We start from the raw sequence: 12,967 nt of genomic DNA, 5'->3' as shown, positions 1-12,967 counted from the left end.
TTACAAAGAAGTTGGCCATAAGTTTGTATTTGTTGATGTCAGGGGATGGGTACATGGGGGTTTATGATACTATTCTGTGCACCCTCCATCTTTTTGAAATAGTTCTATAAAAGGAAGTTTGAGAGAGAAAGAGAAGATAATATGTGTAAAGCTGATAGCACACAATATGATGTGCTCAATAAATGTAATGTTATAGATCAGACAGGGTCTTGATGGCACACTTGCTAGGTCAAAGGGGCACGAGGATAGCAGCCTACCTGTCTAGAGACACAGATGGGTCCTGGGGCCAGCAGTGGGGGAGGGGGAAGCCAGACAAGCCCTGAACTTCATCGTCAACTCATCCGTTACTGCCTAGCCTTTTCACCATCAAACCTGTTTTAAATTAATTATTATTCATTCTCTATGTTTTGAAAGTTTACTAAATCAACCAAGTCCGATAAGTATTCATTATCCCTCATCTTTTAGTTAGACACAAGTCAGGGTCTGAGTCAGCTTTTGATGAACTGGTGATTGGCTCCAAACTGAGTCGCCATCACAGTCCAAAGCAAAGCACTTCCCAGCTTTAATGGCCTGAGCAGCACACATATATGCAGTTTTGCAGGCACAGGAGATAATGAAAAAATGCTCAGTGTACACCTCCCCCCTCCCCCACCTCCCAGCCCCTGCCACCAGTCTGTGCCTCCAATAGGTTCAGGAAACTGCATGTATACTTTCAGAGTCAGTTTCAGAAACTCCCAACTCCTGGAATCCCCTAGATAGGGCAATGAGCTGGATGGACAGAAAAATCCACCCTGGATTTTCACCAACCTAAGGGAGTCCTGACTTAACTCACACTCATCCGCTCCATGCCTTCTCACAAACAAGGAATCAGCCAGCTCTGACACTAACTGTAATGGCCTTGGGCTAGCTATTTCATCTTTGTCTTGTCCTTTGTAAACTGGGATCATCTTCCTTCCAGGGCTGTGTTAGGGATTAGAGATAACGTAAATAAACTACATTGCACAATGCCTGGCACATGGTAATTCCTCAGTTCCTAGGAGCTACGTGAGGTCTCTCTATCCTTGTGTGTATGCATGGGTGTACTGTTATTACCTCCTTGGGAATTTGGTTCATGTTTAGACCCAGTGGTTCCCCCAGGCCATAAGACATACTGAAACCACATAATTATAGTTTAATATTTTCTCTTTCATTTGATAAAATTTTAATGCAGCTGCCTTCAGTCTCCTGATGTATAGGTAACTATGTTTCTGTCACCAATACCTACATGTCCTCGCCTGTGTGATTCCCTTTTCTCCTTCCATATTTTGTGACCATATCTTTTAATTAAAAAAAAAAATTACAAAAGGTTAAAAAGGAGAAAAATGTGGTCCAATTCAAGTCTAGCAGGCCATTCCTATTACTACTGTGAAATGCCTGCTGAGTGTCCACCCTATATATGTATATGGTGGAGAGTCAATGGATGAGATGACTACAAATGATAAAGCCAGAATCCCATCAGCAAAGATTTCAGTAACGATCAGTAGTGACAAGCTAGGCTTCTCTGGGAAGTTTAGAGCCAATTGGAAATCTTTATCTTATTCTTAATCTTACCTAAAACCAGCATGCTCTTTCCCCTTATCCTGAGTTATTTTTCTTCAAAACATTTTTCACTACCTCAAAGTATGTATTTCCTGATTTACTTGTTTATTGTCTGTCTCCCCCACCCAGAGAGAATAGATGTTACCTGAAAGCAAGGGTCTTGATCACGTCTGTATCTCTAACAACACTGTAGAACGAGTGCCAAGCATGGACTAGGCCCTTGAAAAATACTTTGTAAGGATGTCATTATCTTTTCCTCTCTCCAAACACCCAGCAACAAAAAGGCATCTAGGTCTGCAATCCTGCCCTATGTATTCCTCACACGGCTGACCACTGGGACCCAGTGCAGAAGACAGAGTGTAAATAGCTAAGCATGTAGCTAAGCACATAAGATAGGAAGCAGTATCATGTGAGGGGAGGAAAAATGAAGCAGAAGAAAGTGATTTCGTTGGGGCCTTATGTGCACCACATACAGGTACCATTCCGATTGTTGCCCCTGTGCTATTGCTTAAGCTGTTTCTCCCATTAGAAATACCCACCTCTTGACCTAAATGATACCCCCTTCCTGATCTCACTCAGGTTTTTTCTCCTGAATTATGCTGACTTTAAGAGATCATAGTGACTGACCTCTGCTAAACCGAGTGGAACCCCCTTCCCTACCAGTGCTTTACAGCCCTGCCCATAACTATAAGCAGTTCAAAGTTTCCTTTCTTCTTCATAAGAGAAAAAATTGATGTTCCAAATGCAGTGTAAGCTCCTTAAGCAGAAGCCTGCTTTATGTTTCTCCTGAATCCCTCAAAGTAACTTGGACAGCGTTAGGCACTTACTGCGCAGTCAAAAAAAATCCCCACACATGAACTGACATATTTCCAATTTGAATCCCACCTCTGCTGCTCAGGCATGATTCCACCTACTCCCCACAAGAACGTCTGTTTCCTTTTTCTCCCTCATCCTTCCAAGGGCTCCTCTATCAGAATGACCCTCCAGCTGCAGAGATCTAAAATATTACCATCTTAACTGAGACTGAAAGGTGTCAAGGACGCTGACAGCTGCAACTCACAAGGTGGCATTCCATCCAGAGACTTAAGCCATAAACAAGTCATCATTCAGAATGCTTTAAGGAGGGGCGCCTGGGTGGCTCAGTTGGTTAAAGCCTCTGCCTTCGGCTCAGGTCATGATCCCAGGGTTCTGGGATCGTGCCCCACATCAGGCTCTCTGCTCAGCAGGGAGCCTGCTTCCTCCTCTCTCTCTCTGCCTACACATGTGATCTCTGTCTGCCAAATAAATAAATAAAATCTTAAAAAAAAAAAAAAAAAGAATGCTTTAAGGAAGGGAAAGAAAAAAAGGCCACAGAACCCAAGAGACACCTACAGCCGCTCATGAATGAACCTGAACCCTTCACCAAGCCAAGGCCTCCTAAGTCAGTTTCTACCTGAAATGCTGCCCAGTTTCAATGACATTCCTGCAGCTTTACCTGAACCTGGGTGGGTGACATTCTAGTACTGCAGCCAGTTCCAAACTCAGCATATGCGTGAAACTAATTCCACATTCTGAAGTGCTCAGGGTTCCTGGCAGCTCAAGAGAATAACACCAGTGCCTTTATTTTGCTTAAGTCCGGGAATAAAAAAGCTAAGATGGAACTCTTGGAATGAGTTCTTTGGACAGACTTAAGTATACCACGGAGAATATAAATTTTCTAATTCAAGAGCCATTATACTTCAACATTGATTTTACATCATCCTCCTTTTTTCATCCATTTTTTAAAAGTTCTTTACCAATCCCCTGCAGAGTCTAAAAGAGGGTGGTTTTCACCAAAAAAAGGTTTATATCTCACAGAAGTATGATCTATAAGCCATATTTAGCAAAGCACGTATGTTTTAATTCCATCTCTAATTGGTTGGGGTAGGTATAGCCCTCCTCTGGTTTCCCACCTACGGACTTACCTTAACCTCTTGGGTATTCTCTTAGACCTAAAGAGCAGGTGTCAAGGATAAAGCAAATGCAGAGTTTCAAGCTACTGATGAAAAGCAACAAACTCTTAATTCCTTGAGAATAGAAACATGTTTTCTTCTTTGCTTTTCTTAATCTTGGACTGCATCACCCTAGAAGGATAAATGTCATGGCCCTTAATGCTAGCTACCTCTCAAGGCCAACAGTAACTTTAAAAATCAGTAACCTTTGCTTTGATCTTCAAATCCTAGGAACTGGGAATTGGTTAAAGTTAAAATGTCAGCTCAGCCTGGAGGATGAACTCTCTCCCCCTTGGTACTTCTCTGGGTGTACTTCTCTCAAAATTTTGAAGTCTCCCATTACCTCTGTTTTACATTAACATTCATCATAATTATTATTAATTCACTCATTCAACAAATACTATTCTGATATAGTATTGAAATCTCTTCACATAGAAAATATTAATAGTTTACTGACTATCTAGATGGCTTGGAAGCTTGTCCCCTCCCAGACATGCAGGTAGGTTTTCCTTAAGCCCCAGGCTTAACTCAACCTGATCATCCAACCCAGTTGATTTACGACAGAGAGCAGAGGTTCACCACTTCTGCGGAAGTGTGGTTTCTGAACATCATGTGGGAGAATGTGAAGTCTAATTCTTCTACTCTAAACTTGTCAGTAGATAACCAACTAGCCCCCTCCTATTTACCCTTGGCCTGAACTTTGCTTTGGTCTGGCCATTTTAGCCCTGTGTACAGGTATTAGAAAGCCATGATAAACACTCCCCCCAATTTTTAAAAGGGATTGTCATCTCTAAAACTGCAAGCTGTATCCTCCATAATATTTGACAAGTGAATGAATGAATGAGTCTGTAATATTTGATGAACGAATGAATGAATGAGGGCATGCATGAACAAGGTATCTTTTTGTTATCACACCACTGAGAAATCCATCAAGATCTCACTCCGCAGCGTTAGTGTTCTGGTTCCTTCTCAGGCAAGACTACCAAAGCCCCATCATGTATTTCAGCAATTCATGGCACGGAGCATCATAAACAGCCTGAATAAGGAAGCATAAAGTAGATCAGGCAGCAGAGAAGGCCTTCTAGCCACATACACCAGGAAAGCTGAGTGGAAGCTACAAGACCTAGACTGAGAGTTTGTTTTGAAGCCCTAACTTAAATTATTTATTTATTTTTTTACAGAGTTTATTTATTTGACAGACAGAGATCACAAGTAGGTAGAGAGGCAGGCAGAGAGAGAGAGGGAAGCAGGCTCCCGGCTGAGCATAGAGCCCAATTCGGGGCTCGATCCCAGGATCGAGATCATGACCTGAGCAGGAAGCAGAGGCTTAACCTACTGAGCCACCCGGGTGCCCCCGTTATCTAAATTCTTATGTTGAAGCCCTAATCTCCTGTGATGACTTGATATTTGAATGTGGGGCCTTTGAGAAGTAAGTAGGTATAGATGAGATCATTACCACTGGGTCTCCATGATGAGATGAGTGTCCTTTTAAGAAGAGGAAAAGAGCTCTTGCTCTGTTGCCCTCCCCTCTTTCCCCTCCACCCTCCTCTGCCATGGGAAGACGCAACAAGAAGGCAGCCATCTGTAAACCAGGAAAGTGGCCCTCACCAAGAACTGAATCTATTGGCACCTTGATCTTGGACTTCCTAGTCTCCAGAAATGTGAGAAATACACTTCTGTTGTTTAAGCCACCTAGCCTGTGGCATTTTGTTATGGCAACCGGAGCATATTAAGACATAAGGCCATTTCCCTTTTATTTAAACTGTCTCCTAGATGCAGGAATCTAGATGTTAGAGAAATGGCAACAAACCAGTACTGGGGCAATAAAGAGCTCCCATAAAGAATGTGGGCCCAGCTCCGCTTCTTGGGCAAGTCAGCCTGTCTCCTCATCTGTGCAATGGGGCTCATCATAGTTCCTATCTCACAGGATTGTCCTGAGAATTAAATGAAGTTAACATACACTTCCCCGACACTGACAAGTGCTCGATCAACAGTTATTATTTTTACAACGCTGAAGCCAGACTCATGCTCTAGTTGTAATTCTTTCTTGTAGGGTCTGCTAATCAGAAGAAGCAGAAAGATGTGGTGGACCGAGCCGTGTAGCAGTCATCAGAAACCCCTGTTTGAGTCCCTGTTTATGACACTGTCTCACTGTGACTTTGACAAATGCCTTACCCTCACCAACCCCAAGTTCCCGTCATCTGTAAAAAAAAAATTTTTTTTAATCAGTATGATGATATCTGTTCTCTAGGCCTCCAGAGGATGACTGCAAGTTGTATTTGACGAGGAAAATAAAAGCACTTCGAAATCTGTCCAGCAGATGCTCAAAGGAATGTGGAAAGAGGTGAATTTGTCGATATTAATTAAATACCTCTAAAGCTCTAAAACAATGTTTTTCAAACTCTTTGACTGCAATGCATTAAAAGAAATGCATTTTATTGCAAACCAGGCACACAGTGATCACTAAAACAAAAACTTAGCAAAATAATTCTTATGTTACTTTGTTTACAAAGTAATCAGTCTCCATCCATTCCTTCCTTCCTTCCTTCCTCCTTCCTTTCTCCTTTCTTCCTTCCTTCCTTTTAATGCAGGTCATTAATTTCACAAGGCATGGTCCTAAATTTCAATTCTTACTAGGCATCAGAGTAATTTTAAAAATCTGATACCTACACCCTACCCATTAAAATTCGGAAGCAGGGGTGCCTGGGTGGCTCAGTTTGGGCGTCTGCCTTCAGCTCAGCTCATGATCCCAGGGTCCTGGGATGGAGCCCTGCATGGGGCTGCTCCCTGCTTGGAGGGAAGCCTGCTTCTCCCTCTCACACTTCCCCTGCTTGTGTTCCCTCTCTCACCGTGTCAATCTCTATCAAATAAATAATCTTAAAAAAAATTCTGAATCAATGGTTTTGTGGTGGGGCTGAGGCATCAGCATTCTTAAGAGTGCCCCAGTTTCTAGTTCACAGCTAAAAAAAAAACCAAAACACTGTGATATTTACATCCTGGTCTGCTAAACACTCTCTGCCCCCAGAATGGCTGCCCCACCCCCACCATGCTGAAATTCTGTGGCTTACCCTGAGTGGATTACTCACTCAGTGGCTCCAGTGCAAAAAAAGGTAAACACAGAAAGACAGGAAGATCAAAGCAGAGCCTGGGTTTTATGGGAGGTCTCCTATCTTCTCCCAGATGGCTGGTAACCCCATGCAGAGTAAAAAACTGAAGTGGATCTGGACCTTTCTTTAAAAAGTAAAGGGATCCCTAAAGAAGTTGCTGGAGTAGGAGGGGCTAAGAAAAAGAAAAAGGGAAACTGCCAGACCTTGCTCATAGCCTGTTAATACAGCAGAGAAAGCTCTGACCCTGACACAGACAAGGGCCTGAGGAGATCCTGGAGATTAGCTCAGGTGGAAGGAGCTTCCCAGCCTGGCTATCTCCTTCCCAGTTTAGCCTAGATGAGATGGCCTAGATGAAACCGTAAGGGCCTCCACCCACACAGCTCATGATTCCTCTACACCAGAGAAGTGTGGGGGGATTGACTGTTCTGTTCACCTGGCTGGAGTCATCTTCAGCCTATACTTGGCTACCTAGCAGAACCAGGGCAGAGCCTGGGCCAGAATGCAGAAGGAACCCTGGGGGCCCGAGGTGTCTCTGCCCTACCCTGTCACTGCCCTACTCTCAGACACAGATGGATGGGATCAGGGCCTGGATTGGTTCTGTCTACAATGAGTTAAATGACCAAAGCTGTCCGTTTGAAGCCTAGTCCTGGATTTACTAACCAGACATAATACTAAAAGTTATAATTTACTGAGCACCTTCTGTGCACTAAGCACTTTCTATACATTATCTCATTTAATTCCACAATATCTCTTCAGGCACTAGTTATACAAAATCTCAGGTTTAAGGAAATTACCCAGGGACATGCCAGGATGCTAACGCAGGTTGATGCCCACTCCAGATCCCATGCTCCAGTCCAGAGTTTCTCAGAACTACTGACATTTCAGTTGGTCATTCTTTGTTTTGGGAGCTGTCCTTGGCATTACATTATGCTTAGGAGCATCTCTGGCCTCTACCCATTACATGCCTTAACATCCCTCTCCCCTCCAGCTGTGATAATAAAAAATGTTTCCAGACATTATCGGATGTGGAGAGCAGAGGAGGGGATCACTACTCTAGTCTAAACCACCACCAGGCTGTCTTGTTTCCTGGTACTTTATAGGTACATTAACAATTATTTAGAAGAGAGAGTTGGAACCAAACACTACTATGGAGGTGAAAATCAGAATATGCTAGGAAAGTCCTGTATAACAGTAATACCACCTTATGCTATAGTTATATATCACCTACAACTCACTGAGTATTTTTATAGGCATTATCTCCTTTCACGGCATATGACTGCATAGCAGGATCTCATTCCAAGAGCTAATCTACCTCAAAAATATGAACACTATTAAGAGATCCATATATTTAGTCTTCTCCAAGAAATTGAGGGAAAATAACAGGTAGTGAAATCCACACGACTCCTTAGTCTCATAAGCCATGAGAAGAAAAAACTTTTGCCACTGCATAGTCCTAAGGGAGCACCTTATGTGAACTCTTGTGGAGGACAAGTCTGTTTCTACCTCTGTCTCCTGCACACACCTGCCTAAAACAGAGAACTCACTAAACATTTTACCAAACATCTATTTCACAGCAACCCCTAGCTATTTGATTGATTAAAACTAAGGTAAAATTCTTTTTGCATCTCCCTAATTTGTATTACAACAAAAATCACAGAATCGGGAAAAAAGTTAATGTCAGTATTTATGATAGAGCCGAGAGCTTAGTGCCAAGTTATTCTTCATTTAACAAAGCAGATCGAAATTCGAGTTTAAGTAAAACAAATGTGCACCAGAATCATCCTTTTCAGTACATGCCAAGAGAATGGTAGCTATTATATTAGCATAGTATTTGACTGATCAAGGAAAAAAATTATAGGAGTTTTAAAAGTTTTTTCCTTTAGATTTTCACCAAACTGTTATACCTAATATACAATAAAAATGAGAATGTTCATTAAAAAAAAAAAAACTAAATTCAAAATAACAGCTAGCAATAGTTGCTTTTTAAGGTCACTTCAAAAATTCTTGAGAAGGGGTGCCTGGGTGGCTCAGAGGGTTAAGCCTCTGCCTTCAGCGCAGGTCATGATCTCAGGGTCCTGGGATCAAGCCCCGCATCGGGCTCTCTGCTTAGTGAGAGCCTGCTTCCTCCTCTCTCTCTCTGCCTACTTGTGATCTCTGTCTGTCAAATAAATAAATAAAATCTTTAAAAAAAAAAAAAATTCCTGAGAAGCTAAGAGAATAAAAACAAAATGTTCCCATTCACGTATTCATTTGCAAAGCTCAGCAGAGGAAATAATCATTATCTTGGAAATAGTAAATTCATACATGGCTTCAAAGGTATTTTATTTATTTATTTATTTTAACAGATTTTATTTATTTATTTACAGACAGACATCACAAGTAGGCAGTGAGGCAGGCAGAGAGGAGGAAGCAGGCTCCCTGCTGAGCAGAGAGACCAATGTGGGGCTCAATCCCAGGACCCGGGATCATGACCTGAGCCAAAGGCAGAGGCTTTAACCCACTGAGCCACCCAGGTACCCCTTCAAAGGTATTTTAATATAAAACTATTAATAAACAGGGACACCTGGATGGCTCAGTCATTAAGCATCTGCCTTAGGCTCAGGTCATGATCCCAGGGTTCTGAGATTCAGCCCCATATCCAGCTTCCTGCTCAGTGGGAAGCCTACTTCTCCCTCTCCCACTCCCCCTGCTTGTATGCCCTCTCTCGCTGTGTCTCTGTCAAATAAATAAATAAAATCCCCCCCCGAAAAAATAGTATCAATAAACAGTATTAATAACAAAAATAGCTAGACTCTTTGGAGCACTTGTGTCAGACACTGGATTCAGTGTTTTACATGCAGAAATCTCATCACAGCCTCGTGGGGGGCACGCTCATTAGCATCTTCATTTTAAGGTAAGAAAACTGAGTCTGAAAGAGATGAAATCACTTGCCCAAGATCACAGCTAGATCAAGATTCAAGCTCTGGGTGTATGAAGCTCATGTTATATAACCTTAAAAAAAATTGGTAATTTAGGGGGAAAAAATGGAAAAAGGATATGTTAATTTTTCACACTGTATGCCATGGAATCCCAAAACTGAAACACGTTTGCAGAACTCACTCTCTTTCCCTTCCTTCTATAGAGATCTTTCACATAAAAGTACCAGGCATTAACTATATGTGGGGTACGTGATTTCCTGGGTACCTTTTTTTGGTGAGAAAACAAATCTTTCTGTTTGTTTTGTCTTCTATAAAAATGCACAGTGATGGAATCTGCCTGGGAAACAGTACCTTGAAAGAGAGAAGAAAGGCTTATTTTCTCCAGCCCAGTAGGCCATGAGGTATAACAACAGATGATGGAACCAACTTTTTTACATGCACAGGAGAGCACATTCACCCAAATAAGGGCTGTACTTCAAAGCAATTACTTTCCAGTCCTAAACACATTTGCATATCTGTACTTGATGCCCCTCTTAAAACTGCCAGTCCTTCAAGAGGACTTTCATTACTTTAATGGGCATACTTCCTATTACAACCTCAATTCCTCACCTCAAAAACCAGAGTTGATCCCACTTGGTATTTGGCTGTTTCCCAACTGAGGGAGGTTTGCCATCACAGAGGCAATTCAATAAATGTGTTACAAACTCTGAAGGTAACTCCAAGGCAGGAGCTCCAAAATTATGCTCAGCAATGACAGCATCACTAAAATCAGTCCACAGCGTGCCAAGATGAGTCTTCTGAAGGGGAGAAATACTCATTTGAATGTATAAATACAGACATATTTATTTTAACATTTGGATAAAGAATTGAAAGAATCAGCTAGCTGTGGCTAAGTAAATAAATATGCTGTGCAATAATGATAATGCAGATTTTGGTGCAAAGTTCTGACCACCCCCTTAATGAAACAAAAGCATGTCCTGAAATGATACTTGCAAAATGAATAAATCGGTTTTCGTTAATTTGCAATAATTATTGAAGAGATTTCCTTTTCATGAAGGAAAAAAAAAAAAAAGAGGCCCAAAATAAGCTAGATGCCAAAATAGTTCTTGGTCCTCCCAGGAAGCTTAAATCTCAGTGTGTGTGTCAGAATACCGACCTATATCTACAGCAGAGAAGGAAAGGAGTGGGGATCATCTCTCTTCCCCTGCCCTTCAAAGCCCAGGAAACTTCCAGGGGAGAAATCCACTCAGTAGGATTCCTGGAACCCCGGGTAGTCCTAAATTAACTTATATGGAATAATTAAACTAATTACCATACAAAATTAACCATATGGATAAGTTAATATACAATGTCATATTATTTAACTAGTTGAAGGGAGCTGGATACCCAAAATAAACAATAGGGGCAAAACCAAAAAACAAACAAAAAAACAGAAAATGAACTGGTCATTTGTTTATCTTTAGACATGCATTTGGCTACTCATTCACTGAGGCACGAAGCAAACTAGTGTCCTGCCAGGGACCTGGTCAAGGGTGTAGCAGCAGAGGGGTGGGTACCGGCTGTGAATATCCTAAGAGGGTAGTCAAAGGCCGTCCACCTTCCATGCAGGCAACTTCCTATTAACTTCAGTAAAGGAAGTCCATAAAAACACAAACCAAAACTGTACACTAGTTCTCCTGTTTACTCGGCTGTGGAATGCAGTGCCTTTGTGGGTGGTGTGTGTCCGTGTGAGCGCGCGTGCACGCCCCTCCTCTTGCTGATTTTCCTCCAGTTTTTACTCAGAAACAGCTCCTCACTGTATAGGAGAGTGGGGAGCAAGTAACACAAGTGGGTCTAAGAATTAAATACACCTTTATTATGAGTTGTGTCTAAGGTACACACACAGGTAGAGCTTCTCCGCACATTTGCAATCTCACTCTTTTTACTCTTTTAAGCCCAGACTGTTCTCAATAGGTCCCGGGGCAAAATCACTTCTAACCCAGCTTAGAAATAGGCGAAGCATTAAAAACCCCGTCCGGGCCCGCGGATCTGCCCCCGTCGGTCTGTGCTCCAGGGCCCACAGATGCACTGGAAGCTGCGGTGCCCTCGCTGCCTTCAGGTCCCCGCGCCGGTCAGCGAGGTGCGCCCCTCCCTAGGTCCCTCCCGCCCCCGGTCTGTGGTGGCCTGGTCTTGCTCTCCGGAGAGCATGCCCTCTCGAGGTTTCCATGACCCCATTCCCAGGAGAGTGTGCGTCCCCTAGGCCAAGACGTTCCGCGAGTCCCTGCCCCCTCACCCCTGACCCCAGCCCCCACCCCGGGTTCCCCGCCGCGGCGTTCCATCCCTCCGACTCCCTATGCCGCACAACGTATCCCCCGCTTGCCGCACAACTCCGTTTCCCGCGCCCCCTCCAGGAGAGGCCCCCTCCATCCTTCCCCCCAAAAGGCACAAGCCTCGCCACCCCCCGACCCTTTCCCGGGCTCCCCTCCCGCCCCGCCCGCCTCTGGCTTCTTCCCCTTCACACTCCCCTCCCGCCTTCAGTTCCCCTCCGCCCTGCGGAGGGCGCCCCAGGAATGCCGACAGGACACCCTCGTTCCGGCAGCGAACCTCTCCAACGTTGCGATCCTGACCCCTCAGTCCTCCAGGCTCGGGCTCCGGGAGTCCCCAACGTCTGAATCCTGACCTGCCGCCTCACTCTCAGGGCTCGAGCTCTGCGACTCCCCAACACTGGAGCACTGACCCTGGTCCACGGCCTCGGGTTCCTCAACATCCCGATTCTGGACACCCTCGGAGCTCGGGGTCTGGGGCTCCCCAAGCCCTCTGTGCTGACATACCCCCCGGCACCGGTGCTCGAGCCCCGGGGCTCCCCAACGGCGCGGTCCTGACCTCCCCTCCCCCCGCTCGCCCGCCGGCTAGGAGCCCCCGACTCACCGGCAGGGGCGGCGGCTGAGCCTGCGAGACAACCCAACCCAGCCTGGCAGCACTCCGGCTCGGGTCCCCAGCTACCAGCTTTCCGCAGGCGGCTGTGACTGCGGCGGGCACTGCACAGGGGAGCGGCCCGGGGGAGGGGACCGCCGGGGGGCGGGCACCGCCCGGCTCCGCCCCTTCCCGGCCGGAGGCGGGATGCGCAGACCCGCGCGCCCACCGCGCCCGCGGTGCCGCCTCACCGAGGAAGTTGAGTGACACCTCTTCCTTCCACCCGGGTCAGACCCACGCAGCCCCCTTTCAGCCCGGAAGGCCGGAGGGCTGGAGAGAGAGACACACGTTCATTACTGTCCTGTCTGTTCGAAGAACCCACTCCAGGGGGCCGTTCCCGAGGTTTTTTTGCTTTTTGTTTTTTCGACGTGTTTTTGGAGGAGGGGAACGGCGGCAACAACAACAACAAACTTCATCTTTGATCTCAGGACCGACTCAAATT

At 44.8% G+C, this 12,967-nt stretch overlaps 1 protein-coding gene across 2 annotated transcripts in view; it reads right to left on the bottom strand.

Moving 5' to 3' along the window:
- PAQR8 (progestin and adipoQ receptor family member 8) overlaps window positions 1-12,667 on the bottom strand; it is a 43,184-nt gene extending 30,517 nt beyond the window's left edge. The window contains exon 1 of one of the 2 annotated variants that reach the window (XM_032340249.1): window positions 12,481-12,667. The gene's annotated coding sequence lies outside the window, so the exon portion shown is untranslated. The remainder of the gene's footprint in view (window positions 1-12,480) is intronic. The other variant, XM_032340248.1, reaches the window with a different exon arrangement.
- Between the last annotated feature and the right edge of the window lie 300 nt (window positions 12,668-12,967).

This window comes from Mustela erminea, chromosome 4 (assembly GCF_009829155.1).
Source record: "Mustela erminea isolate mMusErm1 chromosome 4, mMusErm1.Pri, whole genome shotgun sequence".
Classification (NCBI taxonomy): domain Eukaryota; kingdom Metazoa; phylum Chordata; class Mammalia; order Carnivora; family Mustelidae; genus Mustela; species Mustela erminea.
Note: the sequence above shows the minus strand (reverse complement) of the source record. Positions and strands in the feature narration are given on the sequence as shown.